This window comes from Saccopteryx leptura, chromosome 3 (assembly GCF_036850995.1).
Source record: "Saccopteryx leptura isolate mSacLep1 chromosome 3, mSacLep1_pri_phased_curated, whole genome shotgun sequence".
NCBI classification, from domain to species: Eukaryota; Metazoa; Chordata; class Mammalia; order Chiroptera; family Emballonuridae; genus Saccopteryx; species Saccopteryx leptura.
This window is the reverse complement of record NC_089505.1, coordinates 21,922,493-21,946,648: the sequence shown is the minus strand read 5'-3', so window position 1 is coordinate 21,946,648 and position 24,156 is coordinate 21,922,493. Positions and strand designations below refer to the sequence as shown.

General features: G+C 44.9%; 1 protein-coding gene across 2 annotated transcripts in view; it reads left to right on the top strand.

Annotated features, from left to right (window-relative positions):
* Positions 1-24,156, top strand: part of PHACTR2 (phosphatase and actin regulator 2) — a 245,767-nt gene that overhangs the window by 9,943 nt on the left and 211,668 nt on the right. The gene's annotated exons all lie outside the window — the stretch shown is intronic.

Genomic DNA, 24,156 nt, shown 5'->3' with positions numbered 1-24,156 from the left:
ATATATCAATATATATTCAGTTAGTAGAACTTATGTTTTCAAGTGAATGTTATCTTTTACAGTTTTCATACTGGCAGCATGTATGTTTATTCCAGTTATGATCCTGCTGGGTACAACAAGGTTTAACAAAGTTGCATGATTGAAATGTATGATCCCTCGTTTTGTTCACTTGCTCTGATTACGACCCAATTGTAGCTCTTCCTAAAAATCCTATCTACCTTTCGGACACTGCTGTTGTGGGAGGTTTGAAGTAGCATTCTAGAAATTCCGGGCTAGTGGCCACATTGTGGAAATTCATTTATTTTCTCCCAATATGATAATTTGGGTGGGACTAACAATCATTTGGACATCTAAGTCGTTCATATTACTTTATTGTAATACATCATAACCCCCAAATACATAACCATCGTATGCTAACCAAACAGGTCAGTTTGGGCTAATAACATACTGACTGTGAGATTAAGAAATTAAAGAAGCCTGCTGTGACACTTGTGGGAGAGATTCAGTAAGACATAAATGAGAAGATTACTGTGATAGCAGGGATTGGATCAAATGAACTGATTTCCATAGCCAGTAACATTCTTATTTGAGTGAAAGAAGAGAGTTTTTAAAAATAAGGATACAAGAACAGCCCCAAACCAGGAAATAGAGTTGAGTATATCATGAGGTTCCAGAATCAGGAACTGATAAGTCGTCTGTGGCCAAGGAGGGCATTACTTTTACTCCCAGGGATCTATCTATTTATCTATCTATCATCTATCTATCATCTATCATCTATCTATCTGTCTATCTAATATAATCCATCCATTCACCTGTATGTATCAGACTTCTCCACTGTTATAAGCAAATGTCTGCCTCCTAAATCTACACATCTTTTGTTCAAACCAACAGAGACTCCCCAGTGCCCTTGGATCCCAATTTCAAATACACAGCCTGGGCCAGATAGTGATTCCTGCACCCAGCTATAGTCATTACATGGGACAAGTCAGGCGGCTGGCATGTACGCCTGTAGGTGTGGAGAAGATAGTTCTTAGATAAGAGATGAGGAGAAAGGAAAACACGCCAAAATCACCCATTGCTTCAGTGTACCAGAGGATTAGCGAAGGGAGGCATTCTTGGGTTTCTGGGATGCCAGGGTCACTGAGAAAAGCCAAGTGCCTGTCAGAGGAAGAAGAAAAGAGGTGAGGTAAGAAAATCATACAGAATAGGAAAACTCTTGTCTATAATGAAGTGGATGTGTGGGGTATTAAGGAGTTTTGGAGAAGGAAGGAGAAGGAGGAGTTTTTCTAGGGAACAACAGGTAGGAATAACAAGGATAAGGAAGTCCCTGGCCGAGGTTCAGGGTGCGGGTACATGTGGGGGCGTCACAGGGAGCAGGGCTCATGGCTCGAGCAGTATATAGAGTCCAGGGAGAAGTCTTGGCTATGAAGACGGACATTCTTCTCCTTCGCCCAGTTGATGGGGTGGCTACCCAGTTTCTTCCCAACGAGCATCACGCCAGCTATAGGGTGCATGTTACCATGGTGCTACCTGGGTTCCTTTTATTGCCACTCGGCCATCAGTACATCTCACCAGCCCTCCCCATTCCTTTAGGGGAGGGGTCGGGAACCTATGGCTTGCGAGCCAGATGTGGCTATTTTGATGGCTGCATCTGGTTCGCAGACAAATCTTTAATAAAAAAAAAAACAATAACGTTAAAAATATAAAACATTCTCATTTATTACAATCCATTCGTTTCCTACCGCTCATGTTCATGGTTGCGGTGGCTGGAGCCAATCACAGCTGTCCTCCGGAACAACACCAAATTTTTATTGGATAATGTATAACGTACACAGGTCGTTGTATTGGCTCTCACAGAATTACATTTTAAAATATGTGGCGTTCATGGCTCTCTCAGCAAAGAAGTTTCCCGACCCCTGCTTTAGGGACATTAGTAACTAGCCTCACACAGCCGCTCGGGCCTGTGTGGCTTTCCACGCGGACCCCTGTGGTAGTGAGCCTGCTCTGTACCCTGGCTGTCTGGGGTGATGTTCTCCCAGGTAATGACTTGATTTCTGAGGCTTTCCAGGGTGTGGGATGGCATTCCTCTGGCCTGATCTGATTACACATTTCTCAGCAAGGGTTTAGAGTTGGCATGAGGTCACATGTCATTACCCAGAACAAGACTGGTCGTTTTTCACTGGCATGGCTGCTCTTGAGGCAGCTGATACTAGTCCATGGCCCTAGGCAGTGGCGAGGTGGGCCAGTTGCCTGTGCCTGGAACACACAGGAGGGACCAGGCAGCTGCCAAGCAGCTGCAGAAGAAGAAAAGGTGTTTTGAACTTCCTGGTGCTGGAAAAACCTACCTCATACATTGAAATCTGTGTGCAGACGTCCCTGTCCCACCGCCCCCTTTGGGCTGCCGCTCCTCCCGTCTCCTGCTCACACTTCCTTTAACTGTTGCTCTTTGAGCTCTCTTCCTCCAAGGCTTCCCTTGATGTTCACTTTTGCAGCCTCTCACCTGTGTTGAAGTATTACTGAGGACCGGGGGTGGAGGTGTCTCAATATGACTCATCTGGTCCCTGTGCCCTTAATTCCAGGCTGCGGTTTTCATCATTATCACCTCACTGCTCTGTTAATAGTCAGCAGGCAGCAAAGGCACTGCACGAAGGATAAGACCAGAGTTCCAGTTAACTACACCACAAAGCACCCAGTCTACCGTTCTCGTCTGTATGGGTGTCGGAGCGATGTTCCAGTACGTCCACGGACGACTCAAACCAACTGGAATGGCCTGTTGACAGGCCCGGGTTGCCATCTGATTTAGGCGACAATGTTATATCATCTAATGTAGCATTGTTCAGATGTCACTGTGCTTATGAATCACCAGGGATCTTGTGGAAACTTGGTGGGTCTGGGGTGCAGATGGAGCTTCTGTATTTTCTAATGGACAACTCAGTTTTGCTGGCGCTGCTGGCCCGTGAACCACACACTTTGAGGAGCAACCCCTAGGGGGAGCTTTCATTGGGCTTGTCAACTATTCTAAGGACAGAGTCTTTTTGCTCTCATGTCTTAAAATTCCATCCATGGAAACTTCCATCCTGCTTTAAAGCCTACTCTTGCTTTCCTGTTTTAGTAAACCTGACTATATATTATTTATAGGAGGTGGAAGCTCTGAAAGATTGAAGAGAGAGGGAGCCTTTAGAACTGCCACTTACGCAGGGTATTTTGCTTCAGGAGTGCCCATGTGCATCGGCTTCTGGGACTTTATCTGTAAGCCCTCTAGTGTCTAATGCAGGCGTGGCCAACAGTTTTTGCCCCCAGGCTAGATGAGAAAGAAAACTTTTTTCACAAGCTGGACGAAATATTAAAATTAAAAAATGTTAAATACAAAAATGATTTGTTTAAGTAAACAAAATTTTATTATGTAATTTGTTTATGAATAAATGTGAGTGAAAAAATGTTTAATATACAATATTATTTTAATAAAAATATTTTAATAAAAATATAATTACATATCATATAAATATCCAAACTGTATCGCAATCAATCAAAACAATATTTAATTAATAAAATGAGCTTGAAGGGGTTATATCGCAAATAAAACAATTATTTCGTTTTACAAACAGCCTGGACACGTTTTCAGTTATCAGCTGCAGCTATTGTCTATGCTACAATGCCACTTGATTCGGCACACTTGACCACAAAAATAACAAATTATTTGACCTTGGGTGCACACTGGCAAACTCCGCCTAAAAGAATGTGGGTTTCACATCGCCACTAAACGTCAAACAGTTCATATTGAGTACAGATGAGTACAAAAGTTGTAAATCTTTATAATGGAATTTAAAAAAAAAAAAATAAAGAAGTATCACGAATCCATTCAACCAATTATTGGAAGTTAAACCTAGATTAGTCACACACGTAATTCTTTTCCACGTATCACTATCTTCTTAAATATCTCAATTTCCAATAATCAAAGACGCTTGCACTTCTGAGTAGCTGAGATTTTAAAGTAGCGGAGAATATTAAAAATTTAATCGTGGGCCACATAAACTCATTACGCGTGCCGGATCCAGCCCGCAGGCCGTATGTTGGCCATGCCTGCTCTAATGTCTAGGGTCTAGACTCTAGAGGGTTTTCAGATAACAGGATCAAGAGATGGAGATGGAAGTTTTTCTTGGGCTATAATTAACATACAACATTGTATTAGTTTTAGATGTACAACATAATGATTTGATATTTGTATATAGGGCAAAATGATCACCACAATAAATTTAGTTAACATCCATCTACTCTCTTAGCAACTTTCCAAAGATGCAATACAACATTATTCATTATAGTCACCATGCTGTTCATTACATCCCCAGGACTTATTTATCTGATAACGGGAAGTTTGTACCTTCTGATACCTTCACCTAGATTGCTTTTTAACTAAAAGATTTAAACACCTAATTCACTGGAAACTCAAAACTCAAATCCATTGTCCAAAACATATAAAGATGAGAGTAAAAGATGAATATACAATTTGAAAGGTTTTCATTCTTCATTTTTCTGTCTGCGATGCCTTCTTGTAGAGCAGAGGAGAAGTAGGCTGAGGAAACTGGAGTTTCCACTCAGACCAGAGCCGTGATCACAGACATGAGAGGGGAGGGAGATCTCAGGAACCGTGTGTGATGGACTGGTCATGGCTCTCCTTGAAAGGGGACTGGAGATGCTAAGAAGCACCTCAGCATCAGAATGTTCGTGGTGCCCCTGTTAACGACAAGGATGTTGGGAAATAGGCAGCTTTGCAGATACAATAGCAAGATCTATTAGTTTTGCTGCTGTGGTTGATGTTATAATATCCATGGGAAATACTCTATAGAAGGAAAAAAAAAAAAACAATGGGGAGAGGCTATCGCTCTAAAGGAGAACTTTGACTTATTGATTGTTTTAATCATGACAGTTTATTATGCCTTGGATAGCACCAGAATTTTTAGACATAACCATTTTACTCAACAAATAATTATTAAAACAACCACTTTGCAGTACATTTTAAGTCAAAGAGAGAGGAAGAGACATAAAAAGATAAAAACATTGATCTGTTCCTATATGTGCCCTGACTGGGGATCAAACTTGCAATTTCTGGGTTTCAGGACGGCGCTTTAACTAACTGAGCCATCTGGCCAAGGCAAAGGTAGACTCTCCGGAGTGCACTTTAACTAACTGAGCCATCTGGCCAAGGCAAAGGTAGACTCTCCGGAGTGCAGCATTTGAGCACTAGATCTTTATAATCTCTGTAGTGCCTCACCCATAGTAGCTGCTTGTAAAGCACTTATTGGAAGTGACAGATCATAGATGGGACCATTTGTAGACACCTGGAAATGTGGTGAGAAGCCTCAGCTTACAAAAAGAAAAAGAAGAAGAGAAAGAAGAAAAAGGGGGAAAGAGTATGGTGAGCAAGGTTAATAGCTGCTGTCCAATCACTTAAGAGACCCTAAAGAATAAACGCTGAAGAGATATCATCGAGTCACATCTGAAGGAAGGTACTGGAATTCACACCAAAGCACTTTCACTGAAGTCCTGAGGATGGAAACCCAGAAAGGAACTGGAGGAGTTGGAGATGAAGGGAAGTTCCCAGGAGCAGGACTATGGATGGAAAAAAAAGGGGAGGGAGGAGAAAATAACCATTAACAATAGACATCTCCTGGGAAGCTAGCACTTTTCAGTAATTTTTCATTAGCACGGTGCTCTGTGTGCCATCAGGTAGGGTTATGGATAATATTGAGTATATAGCAGATGGTGCACTATTGAGATTAAAAGCAAATTGAGTATAAGTTTAAGAAGGCTGGCATGATCTGTGATATTCAGCCACCTGTCATTTGCCAAGTCTTTAAGGAGTGAAGAATGATATTTCATCCACAAGCTTAAACATGCCATCCCTCCCGGAAGTGTGCCTGATAAAACCCATGTACCATCATTGATCCATCAACGATGCCCAGGAGGTTTTTAATGAGTCTTTACTTTGTGCCAGTAAGAAACAAAACTGAGCCATGGAGCCTAGGCTGTAGCGGGGAATGTCAAAGACAAACAAAGCTGGCCGTGAGTTAAAATGGGAAGGTCAGATTTTCATCAGCGACAAGGAACAGAGTCTGGTGTGAACTGAACGCAGCTTCAGTTTGTGCAGAGGTGACTGGGCATTCCACAGGGAGAATGAGGAAATAGGGAGGGAGCCAAGTGGCGGTTCCGTCGAGTTAGGGAAGCGAAACATGACAAGTGGGTTGGTCCAGGTGAAGCCTGTTGGGTTTGTTATCTGGTGTTATCAAAGTTGGGCTCTTTCCTGCCACAGAGGCTGGGAGACAGAGGCCCTATCTTCAAGTGTTGGTTGGAACAAATAGTAACTTATTTGGGCAGCCTTGAGTTTTCTCAGGCAGGCAGTACAAGGGGGCTACGGTCAGCCTCCGGATGTGACCTTGAACTGTTAGAAACTATGTTCATGTTTGTTCAAATATTTATAGGCCAAAGTTGAGGTTCTTCAAGAAGAAGACTCCAAAGAGCCTGGCTAGAGTTTGGTCAAAGAGACAAGAATGTTTTCTGTGTCTAAGCCACAGACAAGAGTCCTGAAGGGCGGAGTGAGTTGGGGGGCGGGGAGCAGTGTGAGCTCAGAGAGGTGAGAAGGCCACGGGCCTCCGCAGACCATAGTGATGCTGTTGACTGTTTCTCACAGTGAGACGGCCAGTCAGCGGAGGGCCTGGGCAGAGGGGTATCGTGCCCTTTAACAAAGCGAATATGGAAAACAAAGTTGGGGAGATAACGGCTTCATTACTACATTAGCTTAAGGGTGAACACGGCGCTCTGGCGTCTGCCTTTTCTTACCTGCTTCCTTGAGTTGATGGCCAGTGACGAGCAAATTAGCGAGACTCTACAGTTAACATGATGTGGAAGTTGCTACATGAAGCATCCACCGGGTATAATAAAAAAAAAACAAATGTCAGAGACTTTCAGAGGTAGGTATAGATGTAACTTTATTGGCCAGTTTCACCTGCGCAGGGGCGAGTTCCCTGATGTCCGAAGACTCCGTACTCAGTAGGAGCTGCAAATGGGAACCGCCCCGGGCGCTTACAGCTAGTTCCTTATATATCCTAAGTAAGCAAGCATAAATACAGAAGCAAAAATAGCGGTCACTTATTTGCTAAGGGAGTTGCACATAGCATAGCAACAGGGGCTGGGTCTACCTCATTGGCGAACTTCAAACATAAACTTCTGATAAGGGTCTCTAACCAATGGAATGCAAACGTTTGTCTTCCTTTGTTCTTAGCGTTACAGGGTCCCTATCCTTACCTCCCTGTCTCTGCGTCTACACTCTAGCAATCCCAGCACACTTTCCTGAATCTAACAATTTGATCTCTTCTTGATCCTTACACTACACTAGCCCACAACCCTCAGAATGTCTCCATCCATCTTCCAACAATTCGCCTTGAGACCGAAGTGGAACTCAAACAGCACTCTCTGCTTTTCCAGCCTCGGCAAACTCAGTTTCTATTTTTTTCTGTCGTTAAAATATTACATTCTTGCCTGACCTGTGGTGGCGCAGTGGATAAAGCATCTACCTGGAAATGCTGAGATCGCCAGTTCAAAACCCTGGGCTTGCCTAGTCAAGGCACATATGGGAGTTGATGCTTCCAGCTCCTCCCCCCTTCTCTCTCTCTGTCTCTCTCTCCTCTCTCTCCCTCTCTGTTTCTCCTCTCTAATAATTAATTAATTTTAAAAAACCTTTAAAAAATATTACATTCTTGGTGGAGGCAGTTCAAGGACCACAGGTTTGTCTGAGAGGAAAAGTGTGATTCCTCTCACATTCCCTCCTTACCTGTCTTCAGCTTGTATACTCGCCCACTACTGCTGTGGAAACACACACAGACGGACAGAAATACTTTCCCCCTTCCCAAATTTGGGATTATGCTATGCACAATCTTGGCAAACTGTATTTTTTTTTTTACTCAAAAATCTCTTGAACATGATTTGACCTCATTCATTTTAAAGTTTGCAAAAATTTGTATGGTTGTATGGTTGTATGTTGTTTTGTTTTTTTTTAATGCTTCCATGCTGACCAAAGTTGTAGGGTTTTGTTCTGTATACTTTTGATATTACAAACAAAGTTCAGTGAAAGTGGAACATACGTATCTTTCTCTGTGTGGGGGCGTATTTTCATGAGAAGATTCCCAAATCAAAGGGTGACGGGTTTCTAAGTCTAATAGGGCCCTGTCGTGTTTTTCTCTAAAAATCTGTGCAAACTGACACTCCGAGAAGAATGTGAGGGCCTGCTCCCACACCCTTGCCCGGCCCAAAAACAACCAACATTTTTCAGCCTTTGCTTGCCCAAGAGGTATAAACTGTGTCTCTAATTGTACGTTTCTCTGATCACTTTGGAACTTGGGAAATATTATATGATTAGCCGTTGGTACTGTTCTCCTCTGTGATCTTCCTGTACGTATCCTTTGCCCGTCTCTCTGTTCCATTCCTTTCTTGGCTCTCGGAGTATTGAGGGCAGTCGTTCTTTGCCCTAGACGTTTGGAAATAGTTTCTGCTCTCCGGTTGCTTTCACTTTGTTCTCGGGTGTTCTGTTGCTCAAGAGCAAATCCAGTTCTGATGTGCCCAGGTACGTGCCGATAGACGCGTGGGAGGTTTACAGATGTGCCCTGTGTGTCTCCACTCGCTTTGGACGGCCCTTCAGTGGAAGCCATTCTGGCATCTGTGATGCTTATCTGCCCCTTTAGTGTGGGAGACTTCCTGCTTCGCTCTCGTCTGTGTCTTTCCTGCCTCGGGCCTTCAGGGCTTCCTTTAACCAGGAGGGAAATAGAGAGGAGATTTACAATCAGGTCAGATTACTTCGTCTGCCTGTGATATTCAGGATATTTTCTTGAGGGTAAATTAAAATGTGGGACGCCACCTTGCCCGAAGCACATTCTGTTGCTGTTGTGCAGATCGGAAGGTGTCACTTGGACCCAAAAGCCTAATCTTTTCCACACCAGCACTGCTGCTCGCTGTCATTGCCTCCGACCCCGATCCTTGATTTAGCTCTGAAAAAACTAATACAGCCATCTGTGGAGACCTGGGGGGGGAAAAAAAGGCAGTCTCTCCGGTCTCCTCTATTCTACCATGATGATCGCCAGCAGAGATACTGTACATTTCATTTATCAGTTTATCGTCTGCTTTTCCTTTTGCTCCAGTTTGTATTCCTCAATTTCTGGCTGTAGAAAAGCCAGTTAAATAGACAACCCCCTCACTGAAGTGTCAGAATGTACTTGATCAGACAGTAACCGCAGCCACTGGTTTGAGTAGATTTTTTTCCCTAACTAACCATGTGAATTGCCTTGTTGTTCTGGTGAAATGTTGGCACCACCACCTACAGCCATCCTCCCCTCCCTTTGCAGATAAAATCTAATTAACACCTAAGAATGGTTTCTTGTCAGACAATATAATCACAGGCATGAAAGAATTTACAACACTTTTTTTTTAACTATTGTTTTTTTAAACTGATGTCTTGAAACTAATACTTCACTATTATTATTTTTTTAGAGGGAGAGGGAGAGAGGGAGAGACAGACAGACAGGAAGGGAGAGAGATGAGAAGTATCAACTAGTAGTGCGGCACTTGACTTGTTCACTGATTGCTTCTCACAGGGGCCTTGACGGAGGTGGGGGGTGCTTCAGCTAAGCCAGTGACCCTCTTGCTTCAGCCAGCAGCCTGGGGCTCAAGCCAGCGACCACTCAAGCTCAAGACATCGGGGCTTTGAACCTGAGTCCTCAGTGTCCCAGGTTGATGCTCTATCCACTGTGCCACTGCCTAGTCAGGCTCACAATTAACTTTAATAAATGAAATAAAATAGAGCAAAAAGAAAGAAGGGAGGGAGGGAGAGAGGGAAGTAGGGAGGGAGGGAGGGAGGAAGGAAGGAAAGAGGGAGACCAAACTTAGTAATTGCTTTGTTTATAACCTTACAGTGAAATTGTAGGAGAAGGGTACAGTGAAAATGCAAGATGTTTAAGAAATTAATGAATTTCAGAGACCTCAGGCAGGTTTCTGGTCTCTGTAGATAATGACCAAACTTTCTAGCTTTGATCAGAGAATTTTTTTACACAGAATTTTGTGACAGTACTATACACTGGGGAACAAAATTTTTGTTGCATCAACAGAAACACTTGTTCTTACCTAATTCAAATGTGCTGATCTCAAATCTGACATTAGTTTTTCTCTGTGAGCTACAGTTTTTTTGCAATTCAAGATTTTTTTTTTTTTTTTTTGTATTTTTCTGAAGCTGGAAACGGGAGAGACAGTCAGACAGACTCCCGCATGCGTCCGACCGGGATCCACCCGGCACACCCACCAGGGGCGATGCTCTGCCCACCAGGGGGCGATGCTCTGCCCCTCTGGGGCGTCGCTCTGCCGCGACCAGAGCCACTCTAGCGCCTGGAGCAGAGGCCAAGGAGCCATCCCCAGCACCCGGGCCATCTTTGCTCCAATGGAGCCTTGGCTGCAGGAGGGAAAGAGAGAGACAGAGAGGAAGGAGGGGGTGGGGGGTGGAGAAGCAAATGGGCGCTTCTCCTATGTGCCCTGGCCGGGAATCGAACCTGGGTCCCCTGCACACCAGGCCAACGCTCTACCGCTGAGCCAACAGGCCAGGGCCTCAAGATTTTAAGTTTTCATCTTATTGTAAAATTTTCAACATTTAGTTTAACATAATGAAGTAGAATGTCCTCTTCGGCATCATCTCTGTGAAAATATAATAATTTATATAATGCAGTAAATACACTAATACACTAAAAGATATGATTGCATCTGAATTTGTCTACAATTTCAAAATAGAACATATTAAAACACTTATTTTAATCATAAAATTTGTGCAAAACTTATTTAAATTCTATTCAGGCAAAAGTTTGCATTTGTAGCTCCTGCGTTTGTGTACTTGTTGAGGACAATCTCGTTTGATGTTCCAGCAATAGTCTGCTCATCACTAACAGCTCCAAGATTTACGGGAAACTTATCAAGGTGACTGTTCAGGACATGAATCTAATGCTCATGTTACATCTAATGTCGCGGAAAGCCAACAGCATCCTTTGAACCAGAAGTTCATAGTTTGCTGTTTTTTTGTTGCCAAGGAAGTTCTTTGTAGCTGCCACAAAAGACTGCCATGCTGCTTTCTCCTCCTTATTCATCTTCCTGGCAAATTCTTTGTCATGTATGAGAGTTTGAATTTGAGGTCCATCGAATACACCTGCTTTTATCTTCTTAAAAGACAAAGCAGGGAAGCAGAAATAATATGTTGAAAGCATTCACTTTCTCTATTCAAAGCCTGAACAAACTGCTTCATTAAGCCAAGTTTGATGTGAAGTGGGGGGAAAATGATCCTGTCTGGATTAACTACAGGTTCATTCACAATATTTTGCATCCCTACTTCCAGAGCTTCACGTTTCGGCCACTCCTTCTGTGCCCAGTGTTTCTCCCAAGCTCGGCTGTCCCACAAACACAGAAAGCAAGGATACTTCGTGAAACCTCTCTGTTGTCCTAGCAGGAAATTTACCATTTTAAGATCCACACAAATGATCCAGTTATGCTCCTCATACTTCAGAAAGTTGAGGCAATTTTTATGTCATTATAATCTTCTTGCAGATGAGTTGAATAACCAATTGGAACCACTGCATAAACATTACTGTTGTGTAGGAGAACACATTTCAGACTCCGTTTAGAGCTGTCAAGAAATAGCCGCCATTCTGTTGGACTGTAAGTGGTAACACCTAGCTGGCTGAGAAGACTACTGATATCATGACAGTAAACAAAGTGTTTGTCTTTGGAAAAAAAGTCCACAAAAATTTGTTCATTCTTCCTGAAATGGGATACTTTAGCTGACTGGTGAAGCACATTCTTTTCTTGAAGCCTGGAGGCTAATAACTCAGCTGCTTTCTTTGATAGGCCCAAATCTCTAACTAAGTCATTCAATTCGGGTTGGCTAAACTGCTGAGGGGTTAATGACTGCTTGGCATCAGAAGAAGACCCTTCAGATTCTACAACCATTTCCTCATGCATCTTAGCAAAATACACTTGATCACCATGTTCACTTTCTTTGTCCTTAGGAGAAATAAAACCATTGAAAACTGGAACTGGGAGTGTCTCAGAGTGTGGGATAGGTCATATTGCTGAAGGAATGTTAGGATATGCGATCATATGCCGTTTTTTTCTTGCTGATGCCTTTTGTGTGGATCAGACAGAAATAACAGTCACTGCTGTGGTCCTTAGGTTCACGCCAAACCATGGGAATACCAAAAGGTATTCCTTTGCATTTTCCTTTTGTCCAGTCGTGAAGCATTTCCTCACAATCATGACACACAATATGAGGAGCCCAATTCTTGTCTTGGTTGCCAAGGGGAACTTGAAAATAGGCAATATATGCACGTGTCACAAATGATGAAATAACGCGCCTTTGACGTTGAAGTGTGTAATAGCCACATATATAACAGAAGGTGTCAGGACTATTCTTACATTTATGCCTACTCTAAGAAGCCATGATTCAATCTTAAAATAAGAGGGTGTTTTTATCAGATAGTAATTTTTTACATTTAAAAACAACTACAATTATGTAAAAGTGATGTTTGTAAAACATTAATTGCCTTGTGGTTATGTTCAATCCAAGAGTCATTGTCCTTTAACTCCAGTTTAAAAACCAATGCCTGCCATTAACTGTAACAAAATAAATTAAAATTGCATAAAAACTAGGGCATGCACCAAAAAACAGATTTCAGATTTGGAGTCAATGATGCAGAAATATATAGAAAAAGTTCTAAAACATCATGTAACAGAAAATGAAAAAAAAATTGTTCCCCAGTGTAATCCAACCCCAGGTTATTCTGGACTTTAATTCTTAAATTTATTTCAGTACATTAAGTGGGGACCGCTGGTCTTGGCATCTCCAGTGCTCATGGGTGCCAGCTATAAAAAGTGGGCCGGCAGATCATGGGAACATTGGCCAAAGACATCTTCTCATCTGGAAGGACCTTACTAGCCTGCCAGTGTCACTTAGTGGGTTCCAGAGAAACAGGCTGAGCCTCTCTCTCTATTTTTCAGAGTTCCCCAATAAGAGGTTGATGTGGTTTGACAAACTCTCCCTTTTAAAGAATAAACATTGCCCTGGCCGGTTGGCTCAGTGGTAGAGCGTCAGCCTGGCGTGCAGAAGTCCCGGGTTCGATTCCCGGCCAGGGCACACAGGAGAAGCGCCCATCTGCTTCTCCACCCCTCCCCCTCTCCTTCCTCTCTGTCTCTCTCTTCCCCTCCCGCAGCCAAGGCTCCATTGGAGCAAAGATGGCCTGGGCGCTGGGGATGGCTCCTTGGCCTCTGCCCCAGGCGCTAGAATGGCTCTGGTCACGGCAGAGCGACGCCCCGGAGGGGCAGAGCATCGCCCCCTGGTGGGCGTGCCGGGTGGATCCAGGTCGGGTGCATGCGGAAGTCTGTCTGACTGTCTCTCAAAGGCCATCTGATGGTCATTCACATGCAGATGTATGTAAATTACTTCAATCATCACTCCCATCAGCTCCATCATTGTGGGCACCTTTATCACTGTAGCCTTGCAGAGAAGCTCATTGTTCCTGTATTTGATTCTTCCAGCCTCCTGAATCCAGTTTGGCTCTTCCTTGCCCCCTTTCATAGATGAGGGGAGTGAGAGGGAGGTGAATAACCTTGGGTCATACAGTCCCAAAGGCCAGACAGAATTCAAACCCGTCTTGGGATCCCCAGTGTAGGCCTGCTGCCGCCACACCAGATAATCAGATTGATTACATCCCACATATGTGGGCACAGGCCCTCTGGTTGGCGGCTGGGGGGAAGAAGGAGCTGGGGGTGGAGGTGTCGGAGGCAGTGCAGCACCAAAGGTGTGGCCTGATGCTGAGACTGCTCTCGCTCTCTCATTTTTGGGTCTTGATGTTCGATAAGGTGACCAACTTTTTTACAATGAAAAGGAGGACAAAGATAAATTGAAAAAAACAATATCATAAATAAAAGAAACATTTTATTCATTGCAACAATAATACACTATAATATGATGAATGCATAATAAAAACACCTGTAATATTTTATATTGTAATTATGCTTACATGCCTATTAATTTTTAATAATTATAAGAAAAATACTTTTCCATTGAATGAATATTTTTTGTCAGTTTATCATCTTGTAACAATATATTGGAAATATCTGAACAAGAAATATCCTTCATATTGAATTTTACGTGAATTGTGCTTACCTGTCTATGATTGATTATTCACTGAGAAAGAAATAATCGTGAGTCTACATGTCGTATGTGCCGTGTGGTGTTTCAGTAAGAAGTACACAAAGCCATTTGCCCGCTCGGTAGATCCCCCGCTCTCTCAAGGTCTCCCGTGTGGAGTGCATGCATCTCATAATTGCTTCTCGCCACACTGTACTGATCCTTGACAAATCGTCATGTCAAATACAAATACAGGCCCTGGCCGGTTGGCTCAGCGGTAGAGCGTTGGCCTGGCGTGCGGGGGACCTGGGTTCGATTCCCGGCCAGGGCACATAGGAGAAGCGCCCATTTGCTTCTCCACCCCCCCCCTCCTTCCTCTCTGTCTCTCTCTTCCCCTCCCGCAGCCAAGGCTCCATTGGAGCAAAGATGGCCTGGGCGCTGGGGATGGCTCCTTGGCCTCTGCCCCAGGCGCTAGAGTGGCTCTGGTCGCAGCAGAGCTATGCCCCGGAGGGGCAGAGCATCACCCCCTGGTGGGCATAGCGTCGCCCCTGGTGGGCGTGCCGGGTGGATCCCAGTCGGGCGCATGCGGGAGTCTATCTGACTGTCTCTCCCCGTTTCCAGCTTCAGAAAAAAAAAAATACAAATACATCACATCACACACAATGAATTGACTCTGCATGGATCAAATACGGACATTTACAGATTAGTCTTCCAATATCAAAAAGGAGGACATGTAGGAGGACACTTTTCGAGGGAGGATGGAACTTACAAAAGGAGGACTGTCCTCCCTAAAGGAGGATGATTGGTCACCTTATGTTTGAGGAATGGGCCTGGCCATGTGGGTCATTTGAGCCTGGCCACGTGAGTCATTCAAGCTGTTTAACTTGGCCGACTTCTCCCTCCAGATGGTCCTGTCCCAGGCCTGGAGGTACCAATTCTTTGTTTATTCTACCTGCCACCTCAGGCTAGCATGCTGCCATGTTGGGAACACAGGTAGACATGTAGTTTCTTTTGCCTCAACTCTGATGAAAACAAAGTGAAATATATGTCATGTCTTTGAACAGGTCAAATTGAGGCCCACAGTCCATGGAATAAGCTGGAACTGTTGTAGGCAGTTAGATAGACATGAGCAGAACAAGATGTTGGGCAGATAAAATATATTATGCTCACTTTGTGAAAGATGGCGCTGCCCACGTGGAAGCCCATTGTCCAGGTGATATTAATGTGTGTTGGGGGCGGGCTGTGGGCAGGCAGGATCCTTGTAGCCTGGGGCTTGGTTTTAGGACTAAGCCTTTCCCACCCTTTTTGATGTGGGGTGGACTTTGTATCAGAGACTTCCCTATTTTGTATATTGAATTAAAGGTTTTAGTTTCTGCACTATAAAGTGGGGCAGACCGGGAGCTTGCTCTCTCGGTTCCTGAGATTAGCATTAGAGCAGAGAGCAGGTTGGAGAGCAGAGTAAGGCCACATGGAGGAGAGGAGAAGCAGCCAAGATGGTGGAGTGCTGAGTGAGAAGCCAGTTTGTGCAGAGTTTGTGCAGGGAGAAGGAGATGGAGAACAGAGGTGAATAAGGCTAGTGAGCTAGAAACCTCTGATTCTAGGAAATTTGGGTAAGTCAGTAGCTTTGTGAGTGCTGAATGAGTGGGTCTTAGAGCCCACTGTGTGTTTTACTTGCCCGCCGGGTGCAAGCTAGGATTAAAGATGATGGCCCACGAGTTTTTGGCTCCGTTGTTTTTTTACCGACTGTCCGAATCCAATGCGAACCTGCATGGGCCAGGCGGCTGTGATGGTGCCCGTGGCTACTGGCTTTACACAAGGGTAATAGGCCAGGTACAGAGGGTCACCAGGGCGAAAAGCCCGGGTGCCTTGGAAGGGCCAAAACTGGGAAAACAAGGTCCTCACCCCCAAGGTAACCTTTCCTTCACTACTATCAGTGTCATGTGGTATGAACCTTTCCCTGACCTTTCCTCTCCCGGCATGTGGCTAGTCATACAGGTTAGACCTCCTTAGTGGGGAAAAGAGCAAGGGGAATAGCCCTCAACCATTAAGCCCCCAGGACAGTGAGATTCTGACCCGCGTCAAATACAGCTAGACCTCAGTGGTGTTTCAGCTCCAGGTGCAGAAAAGCAGCAAGACCAGAAAAGTGACACCATGGCTGACCTCAGGACCACCTACATGGACTAATGACACTCTGCCCTGGCGCCTACCAATCTGTAGAGACCAAGACCCTGAAGGAAAGCTGATGAGTCTTCTGTTGGGAACCGCCTTTGAGACTTCCAGATAAATACTCTCGGAGCAGGGCCACGCCCCCTCTCACGCCCTTCCCTCAGGCACCTTTCCTTGCCTCTTTCTCCTACGCTCCAAGGGCCCTTCTTTTGCCTCTCTAACTTGTTTCCTGAACCCATTTCTTCTACGGCTCACTTCCTCTACCTCTGCGACTTTCTAAATAAACTTTCTCTTATAGTTGAATCTCGACTCCGAATTCTCCCCTAGCCAGAACCCAAGTGCTGAGGTTGCTAATCCCAGGTCTGGTCTGACCCTAGGGGTCTCACCGCTGGTGCCTGTTCTCGCCGCCAACAGAACTGTCTTCCCTCGAGAATGGAGTCTGCTCACAGCTGCCAGAAGCTCCCATCCCTGGTGTTGTTTTGTTTTCCTTATGCCCGTTCTCAGAAACTCCTGTGAAGGATGGGCAGGGTCCCTGTGGTCCAGGCCAGCCTCACGACTTCAGGAGACCCACCAGGGCGAGCACTTTCCTTCCGAGCCTCCCCGTGGGCCCATCCACTGTGACTGTGCTGCCTGACCTGGGCGCTTCTTCCTTCTTCCCTCCCATCCCACGTCCTTAATGCTGCCCCAGATAGGAAACCTACAGATCAAAAGAGAATTAAGAGAAACATAGTATATCAAAATGTATGGACTTCATTTAGATTCCTGTTCAACCAAACTGTACAAGGAAAAGTATACGACATAGTTTATGATATTAAGGAAGTGATGCTAATTTTTTAGGTGTGAAGTGATATTGCAGTGATGTTTCTTTAAAAATAAGAGTCTCTCTATTTGCATATGACAATGTCATGAGGAGAAAAAAAGACACACCCTTTCTGTCTGAAATGCTCACATCGCCCTCTCATCTCACTTGGCTTCTTCCCTTTACCATATAAACACGTTCTGTCTGCACTGCAAATGTTAAATTTCTAAGTTCATGTGTAGTAATGGTATTCAGCTTTTAGATCTATTATAAGAAGCAAGTTAAAAGTTTCCAGGCCCTGGCCGGTTGGCTCAGTGGTAGAGCGTCGACCTGGCATGCAGAAGTCCCGGGTTCGATTCCCGGCCAGGGCACACAGGAGAAGCGCCCATTTGCTTCTCCACCCCTCCCCCTCTCCTTCCTCTCTGTCTCTCTCTTCCCCTCCTGCAGCCGAGGCTCCATTGGAGCAAAGATGGCCCCGGGCGCTGGGGATGGCTCCTTGGCCTCTGCCCCGGCGCTAGAGTGGCTCTGGTCACAACAGAGCGACGCCCCGGAGGGGCAGAGCATCGCCCCCTGGTGGGCAGAGCGTCGCCCCTGGTGGGCGTGCCGGGTGGATCCCGGTCGGGCGCATGCGGGAGTCTGTCTGACTGTCTCTCCCCGTTTCCATTGTAGCTTCAGAAAAAAAAAAAAAAAGAAAAAAAAAGTTTCCATATTCCTTTTCACCTTCAGGCCACATAGTGGCCATGAGAAAGTTCACCATGTTCTAACTTCTTATCATCTTGATCATTCTTCTTAGTCATATTCTGGGCAGAGAAAGGTAGAGAAGAAACATAAGTGAATCCTGCAGCGTCAAGGTAGGTTTGTGCTGTTTGTAGGATGTGGAGAGGTGGTGAGTGGTCCTCTTACACAATCTCGTTAACGGTTTGTTTCGGAACTGGAAACTTTTCGTAAACAGGTGCGCTTGAGTTGTCAGACCTTTGTAGAGAATTCCAATTCTGCAAACTGGACAGAAGTGGCGATCAGGTGGCTGCTCGCTGTTGACTGAGCAGCTGGAATGCATGGGCGTGGCTTAGGCTGCTTCCCCCGCCCCCCCCCCCTCGTTACAAAGGCCAATGAAAGAAAGGGTTGCTCAGGACAGTTGTCCTTCAGCAGCAGATCATAGTAGCTTTCAGCCCCTCCTGGCCCATCTTTGTCTTCTATCAGACATGGGGTGAGTGGAGGGATGTTGGGCCAAATAAGGAATGAATTCATCTAAGAACCTAATCTTTGGTGGTCTGTGAAGATATCCCGGAATGGAAGCAAAGCTTGTCCCTCACTGTACTATATAGATGACTGTCCCAATACAGCAAGTGTCCTTGGACTCTACTCCTCTGGGGGTGACTTTGGATCTTGGCCGGAACATTTCATTGCAGGCATCTGCTTTTCATTTGCATCTTGATCAAGTGGGTCAGCTCCAACTATGTCTGCCAAGCCCTTAGGAATGCTAAGACTGAATCCCCTGCACCTAATGTAAGACCAGCCTGTTTGGAAATTGTTTCTGATCCTACTGAGGAAATGTCAGGAGAAAGGGAGGAGAGGGAGAGGCGGGAGATTTATGAGTTATTTATTAGTTTGTGATACTATGTGTATCAATGGTAACTCTATCCTGACATCTGTCCCTCCCACCTCCACCTGTCATTCTTCCTGGTCCTGCAGCAGGAAAGGAGAATGTAGAAAGGAATGGAATATAATTCATTCATGAGCATGTCAGGTAACTCCTTATCTTCTTCCCTCTCCTACTTTGCTATATAGTAAATATTGCCAGATATTTGCAAATACTTAAGAAATTTAGGACAAAAATCATGAGGATTGTTATGAAAACATTATCGAGATGTAGAATTCTTATACCTCTGAGAATTGTTTGAAGAAAATAAACACTTGATATATTAGCCTTTTCAGAAAATATTACATAGTATTATTTATTAAAATATAATTCATTGGGTTTTAAAAATTAAAAATCTCTTAATTAAATAATTCTACTTATGAAGAGATTTTGGAGGCAAGTATATTGTAGAATTACAGTATTTCTAAAGTCTTGCAGTTTAGATTGATAAAATCAGTTGATTAATTAGAAACTGAAGGAAATATTCAATCTGCATCTTAAATTAGGCTAATTCATCAATAAACCATGTGGCTAGTAGCCAATTAAAAATGAGCAGAAATTTAACCCAGTTTGGGACAACAGTCCTGAGCTCTCTCACTTTGATTTTACCATTTACCCATTTATTCATTTCATCCATTCTGGTTGAGAAGCCACTATGTGGAAGAAGATGCTTGAAGCACAAAAATGAAAAAGACATCGTTACTGTCTGTATCTAGGGCAGGGGTCGGGAACTTATGGCTCGCAAGCCAGATGTGGCTCTTTTGATGGCTGCATCTGGCTCACAGACAAATCTTTAATTAAAAAAATAATGTTAAAAATATAAAACATTCTCATGTATTACAATCCATTCATTTCCTACCGCTCATGTTCATGGTTGCAGGTGGCTGGAGTCAATCACAGCTGTCCTCTTGGACAACACCAAATTTTTATTGCAGGGTCCCCGAACTACGGCCCGCGGGCTGCATGCAGAAGGGGCATTTATCCGGCCCCTGCCGCACAATTCCGGAAGGGGCACCTCTTTCATTGGTGGTCAGTGAGAGGAGCACATTGACCATCTCATTGGCCAAAAGCAGGCCCATAGTTCCCATTGAAATAGTGGTCATTTTGTTTATTTAAATTTACTTGTTCTTTATTTTAAATATTGTATTTGTTCCTGTTTTGTTTTTTTACTTTAAAATAAGATATGTGCAGTGTGCATAGAGATTTGTTCATAGTTTTTTTTATAGTCCGGCCCTCCAACAGTCTGAGGGACAGTGAACTGGCCCCCTGTGTAAAAAGTTTGGGGACCCCTGTTTTACTGGATAATGCGTAATGTACACGGGTCGTTGTATGGCTCTCACAGAATTACATTTTAAAATATGTGGCGTTTATGGCTCTCTCAGCTAAAAAGTTTCCCGACCCCTGATCTAGGGGCTTATTTCTATGGCATAAACTGAATTGACTAGTTCATTTCCATTATATTTTAACATAGTCTAGTGTAAGCGACCAGAGACGGGAGACCTGACCTAGATGAGAATGGTCAAGGAAAGCCCCCCAAAGGAGGTGATGGGTGCCTGCGCTGAATCATGAAGGGTGACGTGGGTGCTGCCCAGACGAGGAAGAAACGGTCATTCCGGTCAAGGTGACCAGTGTGGCTACATAGATGAGAAGGAATATAGAGGGCCCAAAGAAATAGTAATGAAAAACTTGACGATTGGAATATAAAATATAAGGTGTATGTATGTGTGAGTGTGTGAGTGAGAGAGAGAGGTCAGGGGTGAATGGGAGGAGGCTAATGTCAAGAATTTGTAGGAGTGCCCGGCTGAGACCCAGCAAAGACTCTGCAGAGCTTTAAGTGATAATCTGGCCAGACTCCTGAACCGGCCGCCGGGCGGGGTTATGTTAGGCCAGCCTGGCCCGGACCCAGAACCCCACAAACACACGCAAGGGTTGGAGGAGGAGGTGATGCCGCAGGCTGACCTCCTTTTGACCTTGGCATGATGTGTGTGCTGCGGGTGAGCCTTTTCTTCGGAGTTTCTGGCCCTCCGAGAGCCATTTCCCTATCCACGTGACAACAGGCTTAGTGGTTAGGAACGCTGGGATTTGTCAGAACGAGGTGGGACCCATTGCGGTGCTGGTCAGCCAGGATGCCTACAAACTCTCCGAGCTGGGTGGGCATGAAGACCCTCAGCCCCTCCGACACCAGTGGAGGGTCCTTGGGTTTCTGGAATACTGCAGGGCTGTGATCCCTGCTGCACCAGGCCGACTGCTTCACCATGGGGCCTTGTCTGAAAGGACCGGGTGACATCACATCAGACATAGACACGGTGAGAAGGAAGGAGTTGCCCTTAACAAAAAGACTAACCGAAAAATTTTCCTTCTGTTATTTACATGTTATTGCTTTTATGACACATAGAGATAAAAGAAAATGAATGTGGAAAAAAAATTTTAATCTAATTTGAACATGTAATGTTATTAGTATGTAGCATGTTTTTTTTTAATACTAGTTACTATTAAAATGTGTTTCGTAACTTGGGTCTGATATTGATTCTGTAATTCTGAGAAAGTGACATTTATAGGCTATTCATATAAACATTGTATTACCCTGCATCCACTCACAGTATTTTTGGAGGTTCTGGTCAAAAGACAAAATAACGTACAGGAAACAAGGCCATGCGCTGTGAATTTAGTGGGGTGGAGGGTAAGAACATAGGGCTCAGCCCTCGTGGTGCCTTTGCCGGAGCGCCTGGCTGCAGCTCACCTGAGCCCAGGCTCCAGCTGCAGCCCCTACATGGCCTGGCCAGCCATTGAACACACGGCAGCCACAGTCCTCCATGCTGCTGTGTGATTTCCCCTTTCCTAATTAAGTAAGCCATTCACTAATAGTACCTTTTGTTTGTGTTCATCTATCCAGTGGTCGGCAAACTCATTTGTCAACAGAGCCAAATATCAACAGTACAACGATTGAAATTTCTTTTGAGAGCTGAATTTTTTAAACTTAAACTATACAGGTAGGGCCCTGGCCGGTTGGCTCAGCAGTAGAGCGTCAGTCTGGCGTGCAGGAGTCCCGGGTTCGATTCCCGGCCAGGGCACACAGGAGAGGCGCCCATTTGCTTCTCTCCACCCCTCCCCCTCTCCTTCCTCTCTGTCTCTCTCTTCCCCTCCCGCAGCCAAGGCTCCATTGGAGCAAAGATGGCCTGGGCTCTGGGGATGGCTCTGTGGCCTCTGCCTCAGGCGCTAGAGTGGCTCTGGACGCAACAGAGCGACACCCCAGAGGGGCAGGGCATCGCCCCCTGGTGGGCATACCAGGTGAATCCCGGTTGGGCGCATGCAGGAGTCTGTCTGACTGCCTCCCTGTTTCCAGCTTCGGAAAAATGGAAAAAAACAAACAAACAAACTATACAGGTAGGTACATTCCTTATCGAGGTAGCGCCTGCACGTGGTATTTTGTGGAAGAGCCACACTCAAGGGGCCAAAGAGCCACATGTGGCTTGTGAGCCACAGTTTGCCGACCAGGAGACACACACACACATGCACACATGTGAGCATGTGCACACACATGCTAGAAAATAAGCTTTGTGAGAACAAGGCTGCCATCTTTTTAACTCTGTCTTCAGTGCCTGGAATGTTTGATAGTTGCTCATTTAATATATGTTGAATGAATCACTGAATCAGGGAGGTTGTTGGAGATGAACTTTCAGGAAGAAATAGCAGATCCGATTCAGGCCCCCATGGTTTCCGTCTCAGCCCTTTGGAGAAAGGGGTGGTAAGGCCACACTGGGCTGGCTTTACAGGGGCTGCCACGAGCTCAGAGTGCAGAAGTGCGCAGTCTGCCGGCCTGACCAGCACTCGGGGTGGCCAGGACAGGAAGGTGTGTGTGTGTGGGGGGGTGCAGCATCCCAGGGCCTCTGGCATGGCCTCCCTGTCCACACAGGGATAGCGGTGAGCAGCCTCATCAAGGGACCTTGAAGGCAGGACATCTGAGGGGAGTCTTCAGAGGCATGGAGACTTCCAGATGTACGGGACAGCTTTGCAGAGGACCAGGAACCCTGCATCAATAGTGGAGCAGAGAGCCAGACAGAGCTGAGTTCTTACCACTCATGAGATCTCCCCTTTAACACCTGGCTCATGAAGTCTGAGGAAATTCAGATTGCATCTGATGTTAATCCCTGTCTAGAGTCTAGACTGTAACTGGTTGAAGTTCAGGAACGTATTTTCTCGTCCTTTGCTGTCTCCATAGAATAGATCCTGGCCTTTCAGCTATGCCCGTTCTCCAGATGTGCCCTCTCTTTTCTCCCCACCTATGCATGTGGGAAATTCCCCGGGCTCCGAGGGCCTCTTGTCTCTTCTTTCTCGACGTAATGCATCCACTCATCCTTTAAAACTCGGAGCAGATGCTGCTGTCTGGCCGAAAACTTTCTTAGCTCCTCTGGCCCCAGGTACTTGCTTTGCCCATTGTGGTCATGTAGCCTTACCACAGTGCCTGTGACCGTGTTGAAATAACCTGTTTATTCAACTGTCTCTTCAATACGACTCAGAGTTTTCAAGGGTAATAATCTTCGTCTTAAAATTTATGTATATCATCTCATGTCACCGTATCTGGTTATGAATGATAAAAACAAACTTAAAGAACATGTTCAAAGTGTTAAGAACAAGTCAGCCATATTTTTTTTCTAAAAAGCAGTGAGTAGCTGGGTAAAAAAAATAATGCGCAATATACACACAATGGAATATTATTCATCCGTTCAAAAGAATGCTGCAACATGAATGAACCTTGAAAACATTATGCTAAGTGAAATGAGCCAGACATAGAAGGATAGACATTGCATGATTCCACCTATATGAGATATTAGAATAGGCAAATTCAGCCTGACCAGGTGGTGGCGCAGTGGATAGAGCGTTGGACTGGGATGCGGAGGACCCAGGTTTGAGACCCGAGCTCGCCAGCTTGAGCGCAGGCTCATCTGGTTTGAGCAAGGCTCACCAGCTTGGACCCAAGGTCACTGGTTCAAGCAAGGGATTACTCGGTCTGCTGAAGGCCCATGGTCAAGGCACATATGAGAAAGTAATCAATGAACAACTAAGGTGTCGCAATGCGCAATGAAAAACTGATGATTGATGCTTCTCATCTCTCTCTGTCCTTGTCTGTCTGTCCCTGTCTCTCTCTCTGTCACTGTAAAAATAAATAAATTATAATAGGCAGATCTATAGAGACAGAAAGTAGCCTAGGGGTTGCCATGGGCTGGGTGGGTGGAAGGAGAACGGAATTACTACTTACCAGGTATAGTTTCTGTTCAAGATGAAAAGTTCTGGAAATAAATAGTGGTGAATTGTACTTAATCCTCTTGAATTGTACAGGTTAAATGGTTA